At 39.0% G+C, this 20654-nt stretch overlaps 1 long non-coding RNA gene across 1 annotated transcript in view; it reads right to left on the reverse strand.

Moving 5' to 3' along the window:
- LOC143267581 (uncharacterized) overlaps positions 1-20432 on the reverse strand; it is a 58914-nt gene extending 38482 nt beyond the window's left edge. Inside the window, exons 1-2 of the long non-coding RNA XR_013042858.1 lie at positions 20155-20432; positions 386-516 (exon numbers count right to left, since the gene is read on the reverse strand). This is a non-coding gene — a long non-coding RNA (uncharacterized LOC143267581). The remainder of the gene's footprint in view (positions 1-385; positions 517-20154) is intronic.
- Between the last annotated feature and the right edge of the window lie 222 nt (positions 20433-20654).

Here is a 20654-nt window from a genome sequence, read left to right on the forward strand (position 1 = left end):
TTAATATTTCCTTTTTAGAGATGATAAATGTTACAGAGAGAACACAAATCTACAAAAATTTTAAAGAAAAATTAAGTTCAGCATTCTTTTGAATATAAACTAAATATTTTCTTATATATCTTTAGGAAAGGAAAAATGATATCACTAAGTAAAAACAGTTAACAGGCTGCTCTCCATAATATCTGTAGGCTAAACTTATGGACAGAAAGACACAATTCTCAGAGAAAATTACTATCCTTTCTTTCCCCATCCTTTCCACATATAAGAAATGCAAATTATGCCTAATTTATTATATGTTCTCAAACAAGTCCACAAAAAATTCCATCATAGTAAGAGAACCAAAAGAAGGAAGAGTAGCAGTGTGATTGAATCTGTACTTTCTTACCCATATGTTGCTGAAGAGCCCCAGAGGAGTTTGCACGAACAGAGAGCATCTTTTCAACAGCTGGTGGAAGTCTCTTCCAATTAGAAAATTCCAAAGTAAAAACAAGGATGTCATCGCTGACTGAATCAACCCTGTATCAACAACATGTTAACAGGCCATCAAAAGTAAAATATTAATATAGTCAAGGGCTAGTACTAGAAGCAAATATCTCACTCCTATTTTTACAAGAACCTAATGATGAAGATGGGCAAAAATAAGACAACACAAAGTATACATAAAACTAGGGCAATTTTAGTAGACAGTATTCCTAGAAATGGAACAGACTCTGTTTAAGAGGCCTCATGAGGAATTTCTACCCTATTGAAGAGCAAGAACTTTCTTTCAAATTGGAAAAAGCACTAGTGCCTTGGGTGAACTTGCCATTACCTCCTCCCAACTAAGCTCTCAAGCCAAACGTAGTCTGACCATCCCTATAGACGCAGAATGATACAGAAAGGATAAAGCTCAAATATCTCCACTCACCACTAAGCTGAGTATACAAGGGAGATGGCTCCCCCACGCTCTAGCTCCAACCGCCCCATACCATTCCCAGGGATTGTACGAACTTTCCACATTATAGATTCAGTCCTACAGGGTGACTACAGTCAGCTTTAAGAATGGAAATATGAGTTCTACACTAACAGTTCTTCCTTTCTTCTTTCAAAACAACACAGGATTCCCTACCAACCTGTCCACATGAGGCTTCTCAAAGTGTTAGAAATACTTGGAAACTCATGAACACTGGATTAAAGTAAATCCGGATTTCTATAACACCTCTGCTACTTAAATGTCTAAATTCTTTAAGTCCTAGCTCTCTTACATAATTCATAACTTAGCTATTTCTGCAGATATTTTATAAAAATAATATTCAATAATATAATAAACACACTTGTGGTAGTATTCTAATTGTACTGAAATGTGATTTTGATTGTATGTTAATAAATAAAGTTGCCCGGGGGTCAGAGCTATTAAAGCCATAGACAGAGTGTGGCGGTGGTGGCACACGCCTTTAATCCCATAGATCTCTGTGTGTTCAGGGATACAGCCAGCATTGGAGATATATGCCTTTAAGACCTAGGGGGCTGTACATTCAGACAGTGACGAGGCAGTCACATGTTTGGGTTTACAACCAATGAGAAGGCAGAATGACTAGAAAAACGACTTACACACAGGAAATAGCTCTCTTTTCGGGAAGCTGGGACACAGCAGGAGGAAAGGTGAGATTTTAGCTCTGAGCTCTGACCTCTTGGCTTTCTCTTTTACATTGTTTCTGTGTTTCTTATTTAATAAGATGGTTGGTTACATCTACACACACTTGTAAAAGTCTACAATGTATTAAATACTTAATATCAACAGAACATGAAAACTTCAGTATTGTATCTTCCAAGAGATCTCATATCATTATACACATGAAATTCAGTCAAAACTTTAAGAGAATTCAAAGTCCTAACAAAAATTACTTGTCTAAGCTCAACTAGACAGCCTCATACCCTTCAAAGAAAAACAGGTCTACTTCATTACTGTTAGATCTCAAACCAGACAAATGGCTAACCAAGGTGCCTATTTAACATATCAAAGCAAACTGTCTGGCCACCCTCTCTCAACATTGCAAGTTAAGGAAACATCCTGGCTGGTATACCCTTCACCTACCCTAAGCTCTCCAGCCCAGTGACTAGGCTGGGTCCCTTCCCCTAGGTTCTCTACCCTATGTAACCCAGTCATTTTGCTACATTGGCCTCTTAGCTCCTGGTTCCCCACTCTTCCTCCCTCTCTCTCTCCTCCCCACTCTTACATGGCTTGGTTCAGTCAGCTTGTCAATCCACTCTAGACTCTCCCAAATGACTGCCTCTGCTTCTGCTCTCCCTTCTATCTGTAATAAAAACCTCAACTCCTTAGGAGCAGTCATGTCCTTTTATTTCTTTTTCTCATCCAATTACTACAAAACAAATTCTTTTCAAGCTCAATTTCTGCAGACATCCATAGGGAGCAACTAAAGAAAGGAAAACAACAAGAGGCTAGAAGTTCAGTTGTGGGTTCCTCAAAAAGCATATTGAGAAAAGGGGTGGTTGTCCTCTTACCTCCAGAAACACCTGCACACTAATTAACATACATACCACGCACACACAAACACACATATAGAAACAGATCTCAAAAACAACTTGTTTTCTGTATTTGAAAGTATATTTGAAATGACTGATTAGAGTACAAAAATTGCTTTCCAATTTAAAAAAATGTGTGCCTGTGTGTCTGTGTATAATTTGGGGAAGTGGGCTCTCTCCTTATCATGTAGGTCCCAAGTCTTCAGGCTTGTAGGCAAGGGCTGAGTCACCTCACTTTTCAAATTCTTAATTCTTTGATATGTAAACGTATAAGGAGAAACTGAAAACAGCAAAACAGTTGTCTTGAAAAAAACATTTTAGTTTTCAGTTCTGAGTAAAATGAAGGTTTCTAGGGAAATAAATAAAATGACAAAATAGACTCTTTAAGATAAAGACTCTCCTTGGTATTTGAGAACTTAAACAAAGGTTACATGAATTTGGTTCCTTATTTCTGTTTTAAAGGTTTTAATTTTTCTACCTTAATGTGCTTTAGGTCTCACTATGACCCAATACAAAGTCATTTTCGGTTATCTGAACACACACAAGTAAATCTGTGCACAGCTTTAATTAATACAATGGTGATTTTATTTCACAATACTTATAACACCACTAAAATTGCATTTTTATTGCCTACATTGACCATCACACTCTACAGAGCAGTTGTGTGATCATAAGCCAGTGACAGTCCATCAACAGAATGTGAAGATGGCATTGACCTTCTACAATTCTCACATTAAAATATGGATGGAGGGAGGGACTTAGTCTTATATTCATTGTTGGGAAACTGCTTGACTCTGTAGATAATATTGCAACAGGCAATTAATTATTCAGACAGATATATTTTTAAGAGTACTTAAGGTAGACAGGCCCAGTGGCAGCAGCCGACAGGGACAATCAGGCCCGGCGGCGGCCCACAGAGGTAGACGGGCCCAGCGGCGGTAGACAGGCCCGGTGGCGGGAGCCGATAGGGACATTCAGGCATGGTAGCAGCCGGCAGAGGCATACAGGCCCAGCGGCGGCCCACAGAGGTAGACAGGCCACGCGGCAGAGACAAGCTGACTCAGGTAGGCCCGTGGCGGCGGCCCGCAGAGGTAGACGGGCCCGGCAGCGGCAGCCTACAGGGACATACAGGCCTGGCAGCAGCCGGAAGAGACATACAAGCCAGGTGGCGGCCGCAGAGGTAGATGGGCCGGCGGCAGTGACAAGCAGAGGTAGGTAGGCCCGCGGCGGCAGCTGGCAGAGACATACAGGCCTGGCAGCAGCCCGCAAAGACAAACAGACCCAGCGGCAGCTGACAGGGAAATACAGGCCCGGTGGCAGACCGCAGAGGTAGACAGGCCCGGCGACGGAGACAAGCAGATGCAGCTTGGAACAGGGACGCCTCTAACCCCAACACCGAGGAAGAAGCAATCTCCGTGGGACGGAACCAGAACAAATCTGAACACTCCGTCTGAGGACAAACCAGGGCCCAGCTGCTGATCCTGCGAAACTAAACAACTGAAATCCATCCGGGACAGGATTCAGATCCCTACAGTTTGAAGTCTGAAGAAACAAGATCAGCTGAGGAGTTGACAAATGAACAAAACGTGACCTGGGAACACAGAAGAAGGTACTGCCCAGCCACCAAACCAGATCACCAGAATCGTAAGTATATACTTCACCGACTGAGATCATCTGCCCCTGAAGAAACAGCCCAATAGCACCAATTTAACCAAGAACTCCTACTGAACCAAGACTAAAAATTAGAACAAGGGAGGCACTCTAAGACACAGACACCACCTGCACCAAGCAGAGGAAGAGATGAGTAGACGCCAGTGCAAAAATACAGGTAACAACATAAAGACCTATATGGCAACATCATAACCTAGTGATTCTATACCTGCAAGACCTGAACATACCAAGACAGAAGAAACAGAAGAAATCAACCCTAAAAACGACTTTAAGAAGATGATAGAGGCCCTTAAAGAAGAAATAAAACATTCCCTTAAAGAGGAAATAAAAAAAAATCCCTTAAAGAGGTAATGAAAAACTCCATTAAAGAGGAAATAAAAAAAACTCCCTTAAAGAAATGGAAGAAAAAACGAAAAAAAAAAAATGTGAAGAAATCAAAGAAAGCCAAGAAAAAGCAATTAAACAGATGAAAGAAACATTCCAAGATCTGAAAAATGAATTTGAGACAATAAAGAAAACACATGCTGAGGGAATGCTGGAAATAGAAATCCTGACTAAACGAACAGGAACTACAGAAACAAGCATAACCAACCAATTGCAAGAGATGGAACAGAGAATCTCTGACACTGAAGACACAACAGAGAAAATAGATTCGTCAGTCAAAGAAAACACGAAAGACAAAAAAGTCATAACACAAAACGTCCAGGAAATTTGGGACACCATGAAAAGACCAAACCTAAGAATAATAGGGATAGAAGAAGGAGAAGAATACCAACTCAAAGGCACAGAAAATATATTCAACAAAATCATAGAAGAAAACTTTCCTAACCTAAAGAAAGAAATACCTATTAAGATACAAGAAGCTTACAGAACACTGAATAGGCTGGATCCAAAAAAAAAGTCCCCTCGCCACATAATAATCAAAACACTAAACACACAGAACAAAGAAAAAATATTAAGAGCCGCAAAGGAAAAAGAACAAGTAACATATAAAGGCAAACCCATCAGAATAACACCAGACTACTCAATAGAGACTATGAAAGCTGGAAGATCATGGACAAATCTCATGCAGACACTAAGAGACCACGGATGCCAACCCAGACTATTATACTCAACAAAACTCTCATTCACCATAGACGGAGTAAACAAAATATTCCAGGATAAAACCAGATTTAATCAATACCTGTCCACAAACCCAGCCCTACAGAAAGCACTAGAGGGGAAAATCCAACCCAAAGAAGCTAAACACATCCATGAAAGATCAAGCAATAGATAATCCCACTCCAACATACACCACAGAAGGACAACACAACACAACCACAAAGAATAACAGGAATTAACAATTACTGGTCATTAATATCCATCAATATCAATGGTCTCAACTCACCTATAAAAAGACACAGGCTAACAGAATGGATAAGAAAACAGGACACATCCATATGCTGCATATAACAAATACACCTTAACTTCAAAGACAGACACTACCTCTGAGTAAAGGGCTGGGAAAAGGCTTTCCAAGCAAATGGACCTAAGAAACAAGCTGGTGTAGATATCCTAATACCTAATAAAATAGACTTCAAACTAAAATCAATCAAAAGAGATCAGGATGGACATTACATATTTATCACGGGAAAAATCCAACAAGATGAAGCCTCAATTCTAAACATTTATGCTCCAAATACAAAAGCACCCACATTCATAAAAGAAACACTACTTAAGTTTAAAACGCACATCAAACCCCACACATTAGTAGTGGGAGATTTTAACACACCACTCCCACCAAATGACAGATCTACCAGACTGAAACTTAACAAAGAAATAAAGGACCTAACAGATGTTATGACTCAAATGGACCTAATAGATATCTACAGAACATTCCACTTAACACAAAAGAATATATCTTCTTCTCAGCACCCCATGGAACCTTCTCAAAAATTGAACACATGCTTGGCCACAAAACAAATCTCAACAGATACAAAAAAATTGGAATAACCTCCTGTATCTTATCGGACCACCATGCCTTAAAGTTAGACCTCAACAACAACAAAAATTATAGAAAACCCACAAACTCATGGAAACTGAATAATGCCCACCTGAAACATCAATGGGTCAAGGAAGAAATAAAGAAAGAAATTAAAGATTTCCTAGAATTCAATGAAAATGAAAGTACAACATACCCAAACTTATGGGACACTATGAAAGCAGTGCTAAGAGGAAAATTCATAGCTAAATGCACACATAAAGAAGATGGAGCAATCCCATATCAATGAATTAACAGCACAACTGAAAGCTCTAGAACAAAAAGAAACAAACTCACCCAGGAAAAATAGACGCCAGGAAATAATCAAATTGAGGGCTGAAATCAACGAAATAGAAAACAAGAGAACAATACAAAAAAATCAAAGAAACAAAGAGTTGGTTCTTTGAAAAAAATCAACAAGATAGACAAACCCCTAGCCAAATTAACCAAAAGGCAAAGAGAGAGCACCCAAATTCACAAAATCAGAAATGAAAAGGGAGACATAACAACAGACAATGAGGAAATCCAGAGAATCAACAGATCATACTTCAAAAACCTGTACTCCACAAAAATGGAAAACCAGGAAGAAATGGGCAATTTTCTGGATAAAAACCACATACCAAAATTAAATCAAGACCAGATAAATCATTTAAATAGACCAATAACCCCTAAAGAAATAGAAACAGTCATCAAAAGTCCCCCAAGCAAAAAAAAGCCCAGGACCAGATGGTTTCAGTGCAGAATTCTACCAGACTTTCAAAGAAGAACTAATACCAATACTCTTCAAAGTGTTCCACACAATAGAAACAGAAGGAACACTACCAAACTCTTTTTATGAGGCTACAATTACCCTGATACCCAAACCACACAAAGATGCAACAAAGAAAGAGAACTACAGACCAATCTCCCTCATGAACATTGATGCAAAAATACTCAATGAAATATTGGCAAACCGAATCCAAGAATACATCAAAACAATCATCCATCACGACCAAGTAGGATTCATCCCAGGGATGCAAGGATGGTTCAACATACGAAAATCAGTCAATGTAATACACCATATAAACAAACTAAAAGAAAAAAACCACATGATCATCTCCTTAGATGCTGAAAAAGCCTTTGACAAAATCCAACACCCCTTCATGGTAAAGGTCTTAGGAAGATCAGGGATACAAGGAATATTTCTAAACATAATAAAAGCAATTTATAGCAAGCCAACAGCAAACATCAAATTAAATGGAGAGAAACTCAAAGCAATACCACTAAATTCAGGAACAAGACAAGGCTGTCCACTCTCCCCATATTTATTCAATATAGTACTAGAAGTTCGAGCTAGAGCAATAAGACAACATAAGGAGATCAAAGGGATACAAATTGGCAAGGAAGAAGTCAAACTTTCACTATTTGCAGATGATATGATAGTATACATAAGTGACCCAAAAAACTCTACCAGGGAACTCCTACAGCTGATAAACTCCTTCAGTAAAGTGGCAAGATACAAGATCAACTCAAAAAAATCAGTAGCCCTCCTATACACAAATGATAAAAGGGCTGAGAAAGAAGTCAGAGAAACATCACCCTTTACAATAGCCACAAATAATATAAAATACCTTGGGATAACACAACTAAACAAGTGAAGGACCTTTTTGACAAGAACTTTAAATCTCTAAAGAAAGAAATTGAAGAAGGTATCAGAAAATGGAAGGATCTACCATGCTCATGGATAGGTAGGATTAACATAGTAAAAATGGAAATCTTACCAAAAGCAATCTACAGATTCAATGCAATTCCCATCAAAATCCCAACACAATTCTTCACAGACTTGGAAAGAAAAATACTCAACTTCATATGGAAAAACAAAAGACCCAGGATAGCTAAAAGAATCCTGTATAATAAAGCAACCTCTGGAGGCATCACCATCCCTGACCTCAAACTCTACTATAGAGCTATAGTAATAAAAACAGCTTGGTACTGATATAAAAAGCGACATACGGACCAATGGAATTGAATTGAAGACCCTGACATTAATCCATGCACATATGAACACATGGTTTTTGACAAAGGAGCCAAAACTATACAATGGAAAAAAAGAAAGTATCTTCAACAGATGGTGCTGGCATAACTGGATGTCAATATGTAAAAGATTACAAATAGATCCATATCTGTCACCATGCACAAAACTCAAGTCCAAGTGGATCAAAGACCTGAACATAAATCCAGTTACACTAAACTTAATAGAAAAGAAAGTAGGAAGCACTCTTGAACGCATTGGCACCGGAGACCATTTCCTAAATAAAACACCAACAGCACAGACCCTGAGCACAACAGTTAATAAATGGGACCTCTCGAAACTGAGAAGCTTTTGCAGGGCAAAAGACACAGTCAATAAGACAAAAAGACAGCCAACAGAATGGGAAAAGATCTTCACCAACCCCACATCTGACAGAGGATTGATCTCCACAGTATATAAAGAACTCAAGAAACTAGACATCAAAATACTGAACAGTCCAATTAAAAATGGGCTAAAGAGCTAAACAGAGAATTCACAAAACAAGAACTACAAATGGCTGAAAGACATTTAAAGAAATGCTCAACATCCTTAATCATCAAAGAAATGCAAATCAAAACGACTCTGACATACCACCTTACACCTGTCAGAATGGCTATGATCAAAAACACCAATGACAGCCAGTGTTGGAGAGGATGTGGAGCAAAGGGAACACTCCTCCACTGTTGGTAGGAATGTAAACTTGTACAACCACTGTGGAAATCAGTATGGCGGTTTCTCAGAAAATTAGGAATCGAACTACCTCAAGACCCAGCCATCCCACTCTTGGGCATATACCCAAGGAATGCAGATTCATACCATAAAGATACATGCTCAGCTATGTTCATAGCAGCACTATTTGTAATAGCCAGAACCTGGAAACAACCTAGATGCCCATCAATGGAAGAATGGATGGAAAAAATGTGGTACATATACACAATGGAGTACTACTCAGCAGAGAAAAACAATGAAAGCATGAAATTTGCAGGCAAATGGATGGAACTAGAAAAAAATCATCCTGAGTGAGGTAACCCAAACCCAGAAAGATAGTCATGGTATGTACTCACTCATTGGTGGATTCTAGATATAAAATAAAGAACAATCAGACCACAACCCATAGAACCATAAGAGGCTATATATATAGCATGGAGGTCCCTAGGACGACTGTGGCTTATAATAAATTTTGGTTTTACTCAATTATTGAAAAAAATACCCAAATGAATGGAAACACATGAACTATGAACTAAAGGCTGAGGGGCCCCCAGCTAGATCAAGCCCTCTGAATAGGTGTGACAGTGATTGGCTTGATCAGTTTGGGAGGCAAATAGGCAGTGGGACCAAGTCCTGTGCTCATTGCATGAGTTGGCTGTTTGAAACCTGGAGCTTATGCAGGGACACTTGGCTCAGGCTGGGAGGAAGGGACTGGACCTGCCTGGACTGAGTCTATCAGGTTGATCGCAGTTTTTTGGGGAGGATTTGCCCTGGAGGAGGTGGGAATGAGGGGTAGGCTGTGGGTAAGGGGAGGGTGTGGGAGGGGGGAGAATAGAGGAACCCGTGGCTGATATGTAGAACTGAATGGTATTGTAAAATAAAATAAAATTTAAAAAAACTCAATATATATTCCAATAAAACCATGTATATTCCTTTTTAAAAAAAAAAAGAGTACTTAAGACAAGTAACACACTTATATGTGATATTAATAAACAACCAAAATGTGCTTGGATGTATCAGAATCTTTATGGGAGACTTTTTCCTGCAACAGTTTTTTGAATATAAACTTAATCAAAGAAGGCAAAACACATCATATTCAATATAAACACTGGCTTTACCCTTTCAAAAAAAGATTAATGAACAAAATGTGACTACGTTAAGAATTTTCATTTCTAGGGGCTGGAGAGATGGCTCAAGTAGTTAATAGCACTGACTGCTCTTCAAGAGGTCCTGAGATTCCCAGCAACCGCATGGTGGCTCACAACCACCCATAATGAGATCTGGTGCCCTCTTCTGGCCAGCAAGTACACATGCAGGGAGAAAAACTGTATACATAATAAATAAATCTTAAAAAAAAAAAAGAATTTTCATTTCTAAAGTGAATTTTTCCATTATACTCTTTAGTAGTAACATATATGAACTGGCATTCTCAATCAAGAATGCTAAACTAAATAATTTGATCGTTTACTTGGTTCTTAACACTTTACTATTTAAACAAACTGAATAAATGGAGTACACATCCAAGGATTTATTTCCACAAAAATTCTCAGCTACTTATACATGGGGTAAGGACACTATCTGAACTGGGAAAAGATAGTATATCTTTCAAAATATTGGAACTACACTCATTCACTCTCTAGTTGGCTAGAGAACAAAGGACAACAGGCAACATTTACTTTTTTCTCCCATAGGTTTTTCTAATTTATGAGTAAGAAGTAACAAGAAAAGTTGGCATAAATTCCCAGGTTTGGCAATGGACGAAAGTTTCTAACTTTAAATAACAGAACTATTTCATTTCTGTGGATGTATGAAGAAGTTAAAGCAAAATGATTAAGAACAGAGATTTGGAAGTCACACAAGACACCCTGGAAACTCCAGGATATGAAGGATGAAAGTACTGGGCTATTCAGATGCAGACAGTTAATGGTTTTAAGCGAAGAACATTAACAATGTGACTGAGGAAAAAGTGGAGGTCCTGAAGACAGGCACCACCTGGGGTTCAGGATAAAGGGAAACAAACTGTCAGGGCTGTCTACAGCTATCCAACGTGTTCTGTCAGATTCAAAGCACAGTCAGAGGAGTCGCCAGCCAGACACAGAGGAAGCAAGATGTGAAGGCAGAACTGAGAAAAGCTATGGCCATTTAAAGTAAAATGTGAAGCAAAACCTCCTTTTGCTGTTACTCCAAAGACACTGCTCTAAGGAAGAAACTTCCAGCTAATCCCATCAGGCTGGTCCCAAAATCTCAAATGGAATCACTTTGGAGGCATCTAAAATATGTGGTACAGAACAACAAATGGCAATAATTTTCAGGATAACAGCTCATTGATGCATTAATATTCCACCAGAATATTCCATATTGACTGTTTAACCGTGCAAAGCTACTAACTTAAGATTTTGAATGTATTTCTTCTTAAGAGATGCTTTTATTGAAAATAAATAGTACACCTGAAAAAAAAAAAAAGCACAGTCAGAAGGTGACTCCTAGAATAGTGAAGGAGATCTGTTGCTAGCTAGCCCCAGAGGAGAGCTAATTGTGAAATATAATAGGACATTAGTGGCATGTACAAAACTTTGTTAATTACTAGATATAAATGGCACTCACAAGTATTATATATCTCACTAAAATGCTTGTGGAGAAGGAGAGTTGTTATGACAAACATGCAAAATTTGAAATTGGAGATTCCCAATGAATTGTCAGTAATCTTTATATTTCATTCAATTACCTTAAAAATAGTTTTATACAAATTAATATAAAACAATAAAAAGAATGGCAACTATGAGCATTTGACAGGCAAATATGAATTTCTTAATAATCTGTTGAGAGTACAATCAAGGATTCAATCTATTATTAGGAAACTGGGATCAGAAAGTTTACCTCACTTTGCATTGACTTTACTCCCCAAACCACTGACCAGGGAGCAGTCTCTCTTCACAAGTAGCATGATCAGCAGAGTGTCAGAAAGAGATAACAGTCCTAAGCATAAAGCTTGGTGAAAATTCCTAAATTCTAGGTAGAGATAATGAGAATGTGAGATGCCAGGATACACTATCAAATAAAGGCTCATTCTTCACATAAAGAGAGGCCATGGGTAGAAAGCAGAGTCCACAGAAATGCAAACCTAACTTACATATAGGGAATGTTCCTCAGAGAGATTGTTCAGCAGGGAAAAATGCTGTCAAACCTGATGACTTTAGTTTAATATCTGAAATTGATCCTTGCAAGGCTAATAGATGTTTCCCTAAAATTCTGCAAAATAACATGTTCTCTATTCAACTGGAGACTTTGGTTCTATTTTCTCACTTGACTTATCAGGCCCAAGGTATATACCAGGGTATACCACAGGTATCTATCGCAGATAACAACATTTGCTAAGGCTAGAAGTGGGTAGAAACAATCTTGTCATCACAGAATCCTGACTCAACATTCATACAATCTCTTATATCTGACTAATTGAGAAACAACTAGAACTAAGTTAAAGCTTCATATACTTCAAAAACCATTTAGTAAGGGAGACAAATTTTAGAAGACAAGCTGCTATAGGGCAGAAATATACTGCCACAGATATATTAAGAGAGGCATAAGAAAGTTAAGCATGGCAGTACATGCCTGTAATCCCAGCACTCAGGAAGTTAACACAGGAGGACTGCAAGGTCAAGACTAGTACAGGTTACTAAGACTCTTGTCTCCACAATACACAGAGGGGCACAACAAATGGCCAAGAGCTGGGCGGTGGTGGTGCACGCCTTTAATCCCAGTACTCGGAAGGCAGAGGCAGGTAGATCTCTGAGAGTTCAAGGCCCGCCTGGGCTACAGAGTGAGTTAGTGGAAAGGCGCAAAGCTACACAGAGAAACCCTGTCTGAGCCGGGCGGTGGTGGTGCACGCCTTTAATCCCAGAACTCCGGGAGGCAGAGGCAGGCAGATCTCTGTGAGTTCGAGGCCAGTCTGGGCTACCAAGTGAGTTCCAGGAAAGGCGCAAGCTACAGAGAAACCCTGTCTCGATAAACAAAAAAAAAAAAAAAAAAAAAAAAAAAAAAAAAAAAAAAAAAAAAAGAAAGAAACCCTGTCTGGAAAAACCAAAAAAAAGGAAAAAAAAAATGGCCAAGAGTAGAAAAAAACAGTCTCTTGGGAAAGTACCATGTAAGCTATACCTCTCTTAAACATTTGCTGTCACTTCTTATAGAACTCTGTGCTTTTAAGATCAATTTGACTGTTTGTAGCCCTTAATTCATTCAGCCCAGCATAGCTATGTGGTCAATTCTCTCACACAATGCACCTAGAATGGTATACACATATGCACACGCACACACCTACCCTCTTCCTAAGGTAGAGATCTCAAGAACTGATGGTGAGAGCCCACCAGCACCAACTGGACTAAGTGGCCAACAGACAGCTCTCCTGCAGACAGGTCCCCCATCAAACCCTGTAACCCACAAGCCTCACTGCTCCCAAAACCTGCCATCCAAGATTGCAGCTGCTCTGAGAAAGAGTTCTCAGATTATTGGACTAAGAGCTGCTCCCTGAGACAGAGTCCATAAGCACCGATTGAACCAAGAGCCCAGATTAGACCAAGAGCAGCTCGGCTCCATCAAACACACACTTGTACCGAGTGGAGGAAGAGATAGGTAGACACCAGTGCAAAAATACAGTCAACAACATAAAGATAATAATGGCACCATCAGAACCTAGTGGTTCCACATCAGCAAGACCTGAACATACCAATGCAGAAGGAGAAGAAATCAACCTTAAAATGACTTTAATAGAGGTCTTTAAAGAGGAAATAAAAAATCCCCTTAAAGAAATTAAGGAAAAGACAAAAAAATTGGAAGAAATCAATAAATCCCTGAAAGCAAGCCAAGAAGGGAACAGTTCAAGACTTGAAAACTGAAATAGAGACAATGAAGGAGACACCAACTGAGAGAATGCTAGAAATGGAAAATCTGAGTCAACAGGACCTACAGAATCAAGTATAACCAACAGAATGCAAAAGATGGAAGAAAGAATCTCTGACACTGAAGACACGATAGAAGAAATAGATTTGTCAGTCAAAGAAAACATTACAGCCAAAAAAAGCCATAACATAAACATCCAGGAAATTTGGGACACCATGAAAAGACCAAACCTAAGAATAATAGAGAGGAGGAGGAGGAGGAGAAGAAGAAGAAGGTGACCAACTCAAAGGCACAGAAATATATTAACCAAATTCAAATAAGAAAATTTTCCCAACCTAAAGAAGGAAATGCCCATGAAGACACAAGAAGCTTACAGAACACTAAATAGACTGGATCAAAAAAAAAAAGTTCCCTTGCCACATAATAATAATCAAATCACTAAACATACAGAATAAAGGGAAAAAATGTTAAGAGTTACAAAGGAAAAAGGCCAAGTAACATATAAAGGCAGACCCATGAGAATACCACCTGACTTCATATGGAGACTCTGAAAGCCAGAAGGTTCTGGACAGACGCTGTGCAGACACATGGATGCCAACCCAGACTATTATACCCAGCAAAACTCTCAATCGGCATAGGAATAAACAAAATATCCCATGATAAAACCAGGTTTAAACAATATCTATCCCCAAATCTAGACCTACAGAAAGTACTAGAAGAAAAAATAAAACCTAAGGAAGTTAGATATACCAATGAAAACACAGGGAATAGATAAAGCCACACTGCCAGGCAGTGGTGGTGCACGCCTTTAATCCAAGCACTTGGAGGCAGAGCCAGGCACATCTCTGTGAGTTGAAGGCCATCCTGGACTACAGAGATATCCAGTACAGGCACCCAAACAACACAGAGAAACCCTGTTTCAAAAAACCAAAAAGAAAAAGAAACAAAAAAAAAAAAAAAAGATTTTGCTGGGCAGTGGTGGTGCACACGTTTAATCCCAGCACTTGGGAAGCAGGGACAGGCAAATATTTGTGAGTTCGAGTCCAGCCTGGTCAACAAAGTGAGATCCAGAAAAGGCTCCAAAGCTACACAGAGAAACCCTGTCTCGAAAAAACAAAAACAAAACAAAACAAAAAGATAATCCCACACCAACAACACCAAAGAAGGGAAACATACAACACTACCACCAAAAAATAACAAAAATTACAATCACTTGTCATTAATATGCATTAATATCAATGGTCTCAATTTGCCCATAAAAAGACACAGAAAGGACATGAAAACAGGATCCATCTTTCTCTTCAACTTCAAAGACAGATACTACTTCAGAGTAAAAGGCTGGGAAAAAGTCTAATCTACAGGACTTAAGAAGCAAGCTGGTGTAGCTATACTAATATCTAATAGAATAGACTTTAAACTACAATCAATCAAAAGACATCAGGAAGGACATTACGTATTTATCACAGAGAAAATACACCAGATGAAGTCTCAATTCTGAACATTTATGCACCAAATACAAGGGCACCCACATTTGTAAAAGAAACATTACTAAAGCTTAAATCCCACATCAAATCCCACACAGTAGTAGTGGAAGACTTCAACACCCCTTCTCACCAATGGACAAGTCTGCCAGACAGAAATTTAACAGAGTAATAAGGGAACTAACAGAAATATGACTCAAAAGGACTTAATAGATCTCTACAAAACATTCCACCTAACACAAAAGAATATACCTTCTTCTCAGCACCCCATGGAAACTTCTCTAAAACTGACCACAAGCGCGGTCACAAAGCAAATCTCAACAGATACAAAAAAACTGGAATAACCTCCTGTATTTTATTGGACTACCAAGGCTTAAAGTTAGATTTCAACAACAAAAGTTACAGAAAGCCTAGAATCACATGGAAACTGAATAATGCCCAACTGAATCATCAATGGGTCAAGGAAGAAATAAAGAAAGAAACTATAGATTTCCTAGAAATCAATGAAAATGAATGTACAACACACCCAAACTTATGGGATACTATGAAAGGAAAATCCATAGCTCTAAATGCCCACATAAAGAAGATGGAGAAATCTCATACTAAGAAATTAACAGCACACCTAGAACAAAAAGAAGCAAACTCACCCAGGATGAATCGACGCCAGGAAATAATCAAATTGAGGGCTAAAATCAATAAAATAGACACAAAAGGAACAATAGAAAGAATCAATGAAACAAAAAGTGGGTTCTTTGAGAAAATCAACAAGATAGACAAGCCCTTATTCAAATTATCCAAAAGGCAAAGAGAGAGCATCCGAATTCACAAAATCAGAAAGGAAAAGAGAGACATAAAAACAGACAACAAGGAAATCCAGAGAATCATCAGGTCATACTTCAAAAACCTGTACTCCACAAAATTGGAAAATCTGAAAGAAATGGACAACTTTCAGGACAGGTACCACATACCAAAGTTAAATCAAGACCAGATAAACTATTTACATAGACCAACATTCCCTAAGGAAATAGAAACAGTCATTAAAAGTCTCCCAACCAAAAAAATTCCAGGACAAGATGGTTTCAGTACAGAATTCTACCAGATTTTCAAAGAAGAACTCATACCAATACTCTTCAAATTGTTCCACACAATAGAAACAGAAAGAACACTACCAAACTCTTTATGAAGCTACAATTACCCTGATACCCAAACTACACAAAGATGCAACAAAGAAAGAGAATTACAGACCAATCTCCCTCATGAACATTGATGCCATAAAATATTGGCAAATTGAAGCCAAGAACACATCAAAAACATTATTCACCATGACCAAGAAGGCTTCATCATAGGGATGCAAGGAAGGTTCAACATACAAAAATCTGTCAATGAAATACACCATATAAACAAACTGAAAGAAAAAAAACCACATGATCATCTCATTAGATACTGAAAAAGCCTTTGACAAAATCCAACACCCCTCCATGATAAAAGCCCTAAAAAGATCAGGAATACAAGAAATATACCTAAACATAATGAGGGAAATTTACAGCAAGCCGACAGCCATCATCAAATTAAATGGAGAGAAACTCAAAGCTATTCCACTAAAATCAGGAACAAGACAAGGTTGTCCACTCTCCCCATATTTATTCAATACAGTACTTGAAGTTCTAGCTAGAGCAATAAGACAACAAAAGGAGATCAAGGGAATAGAAATTGGAACGGAAGAAGTCAAATTTTCACTATTTGCAGATGATATTATAGTATACATAAGTGACCCCAAAAATTCCACTAGGGAACTCCTACAGTTGATAAACAACTTCAGTAATGTGGCAGGATACAATATCAACTCAAAAAAATCAGTGGCCCTCCTATATACAACTGATAAATGGGCTGAGAAAGAAATCAGAGAAACAATACCCTTTATAATAATATAATAATATAAGCCACAAGTAATATAAAATAACTTGGGCTTACTCTAACTAAGCAAGTGAAAGACCTGTATGACAAGAACTTTAAGTCTCTGAAAAAAGAAATTGAAGAAGGTATCAGAAAATGGAAAGTGGAAAGATCTCCCATGCTTATGGATAGGTAGGATTAACATAGTAAAAAATGTCAATCTTACCAAAACCAATCTACAAATTCAGTGCAATCCCCATCAAAATCCCAACACAATGCTTCACAGACCTAGAAAGAACAATACTCAACTTCATATGGAAAAACAAAAAACCCAGGATAGCTAAAATAATCCTGTACAATAAAGCAACCTCTGAAGGCATCACCATCCCTACCCTCAAGCTCTACCATAGAGCTGTAGTAATAAAAAACAGCTTGGTACTGGCATAAAAACCGACATGTGCACCAACAGAATAAAAATGAAGACCCTGACATTAATCCGCACACCTATGTACACCTGATTTTTGACAAAGAAGCCAAAATTGTACAAGGGAAAAAGAAAGCATCTTCAACAAATGGTGCTGGCATAACTGGATGGCAACATGTAGAAGATTGCAAATAGATCCAAATCTGTCATGCACAAAACTCAAGTTCAAGTGGATCAAAGACCCCACATAAATCCAGGTACACTAAACTTGATGGAAGAGAACATAGAAAATAGTCTTGAATGCATTGGCACAAGAGACCATTTCCTAAATATAACAACAGTAGCACAGACACTGAGAGCAATAATTAATAAATGGGACCGCTGAAACTGAGAAGCTTTTGTAGGGCAAGGATATGGTCAACAAGACAAAATGACAGCCTACAGAATGGGAAAACATCTTCACCAACCCCACATCTGACAGAGGGCTGATGCAAAATATACAAAGAATTCAAGAAACTAGACATCAAAATACTGAACAATCCAATTTAAAAATGGGCCATAGAGCTAAACAGAGAATTCTCAACAGAAGAATCTCAATTGGCCAAAAGACATTTAAGGAACTGCTCAGCATCCTTAGTCATCGGGGAAACACAAATTAAAATGACATCTAAGATACTATCTTACACCTGTCAGAATGGCCAAGATCAAAAACACTGATGACAGCTTACGTTGGGGAAGATGCAGAACAAGGGAAACACTCCTCCACTGTTGGTGGGAGTACAAACTTGTACAACCACTGTGGAAATCAGTATGGCAGTTTCTCAGAAAATTGGGAATCAATCTACCTCAAGACCCAGCTATACCACTCTTGGGCATATACCCAAGGAATGCTCAATCATATCACAAGGACACATTCTCAATTTTGTTCATAGCAGCATTATTTGTAATAGCCAGAACCTAAATACAACCTAGATGTCCCTCAAATGAAGAATGGATAAAGAAAATGTGGTACATATACACAATGGAGTACTATTCAGCAGTTAAAAAATAACGATATCATGAAATTTTCAGGCAAATGAATGGAACCAGAAAATATTATCCTTAGTGAGGTAACCCAGACTCAGAAGGACAAACATGGTATTTACTCACTCATAAGTGGATACTAAATGTAAAGGAAAGAATAACCAGACTACAACCCAAAGCTCCAGAGAAGCTAGGAACAAGGAGGACCCTAAGAGGGACACATAGATCACCCAGTGAAGGAGAAATAGATGAGATGTACATGAGCAAACTGGGGGGAAAAGGGGGTAATGAGGGCAAGTGATGAGTGTAGTGGGTAGCCATTCCAGCTTGGATCTGGAAGTTCCAACCCCCATTGAGACTCTGGCAACTGTCATGCCTACAAGGCGGGGCCAGGGGAGGCACTTGGAGACCCGAGAGCTAGATGGGAGAGCACTCTCTCTGTGCCGGGACCCTGAACGGTAGAGGTGGACCGAACAGAGCTCCAGAGAACACAGCTGGATTGTGATACACCTTCCGCAGACCCTGCGACCTACCTATCCCTTAATTTGTGAGTTACGCCATTAAATAAATATCCTTTTAGCTACGTGGAGTGGCCATAATAATTTCACCAATAGATGAGGGATGAGAACATAAGTGAATGGGAGGTTTGAGCTGGTACATGGACAGAACGAGAGAGTAAGGAAGAGATACCATGAAAAGTGACGACATCATGGTAATAGGGAGAAACAGGGTGCTAGGGAAGTTCCCAGGAATCCATAAGGATGACCCCACCTTAGACTACTAGCAATCGTCGAGAGGGTGCCTGAACTGGCCTACTCCAGTAATCAAATTAGTGAATACCCTGTCATCATAGAGCCTTCATCCAGTAACCGATGGAAGCAGATAAAGAGATTCATGGCCTGGCGCCATGCCAAGCTCCAGGAGTCCAATCAATGAGAGAAAGGAGGGATTCAATGGCAAGGGACATAGAGATCATGATGGGAAAACATACGGAGTTGGCCAGCCAAACTAGTAGAACCTCATGAACTGTGGACCAATACCTGTGGAGCACCCATGGTACTGGACTAGGCCCTCCAGATAGGTGAGACAGTTGTTTAGCTTGAACTGGACAGGGGGCCCCCAGGTAGTGGGATCAGGATGGATCCCTGGTGCATGAGCGGGCTTTTTGGACCCCAGTGCCTATGATGGGGCACCTTGTGCAGCCTTGGTTCAGGGGGAAGGAGCTTGGACCTGCCTCAACTGATGTACCAGGCTCTGCTGACTTCCCATGGGAGACCTTACCTTGGAGGTGGGAATGGGGAATGGGTTGTGGGGGAAGGCTGAGGGGCAGGGGGAGGGAGGAGAGGGGATCTATGGTTGGTATGTAAAATGAATAGAAAAATTCTTAATAATAATAATAAAAGAACTGATGGCATGTTTGAGGCAGTCTCATTACCAATAGGGAGAGCCTACTAGAAAGATTTCTTACCAAGAGCTGCTGCACAGCAGAGTCAATGGGTCAAATCCAGCAAGCAGAAGATGTGGCAGCCATTCTTTATATTTTGTTTGTGCTTTAACTGCATAACTTATAAATTCAGATGTATGATTCCAAGGAGCCAACAGGCAAACTTTCTTTAAAAAGCAGCAAAACATTGAAAACTTCTCATACTTGAGGCAGTATGCCAAGTGAAGTTCATTTAACTGGGCTCCATACTTCAAAAGAATGTTCACAATTCCAACGAAGTCACAGCTTCACCAAAAAGTAAAAGAAAACACAAAGAAGTTTAAAAATTAGATTTCTACACAACAAATACTTCTTAACAAATTTTTAATAGTAGTTAAAAATGAGAACAAGAATGGCAGTTGGGATAAGCAGTGGCTTTTACATGCAATGGAATTGAAATGAGGTAATGAAGAAAACTTTTACATCTCAATCCCTCTGCACTGTTATGCTTACAACTATAAGATTTTTAAAAGTACCTTGACAAA

The sequence above is a fragment of the Peromyscus maniculatus genome, chromosome 10, assembly GCF_049852395.1.
Source record: "Peromyscus maniculatus bairdii isolate BWxNUB_F1_BW_parent chromosome 10, HU_Pman_BW_mat_3.1, whole genome shotgun sequence".
Taxonomy (NCBI): Eukaryota; Metazoa; Chordata; class Mammalia; order Rodentia; family Cricetidae; genus Peromyscus; species Peromyscus maniculatus.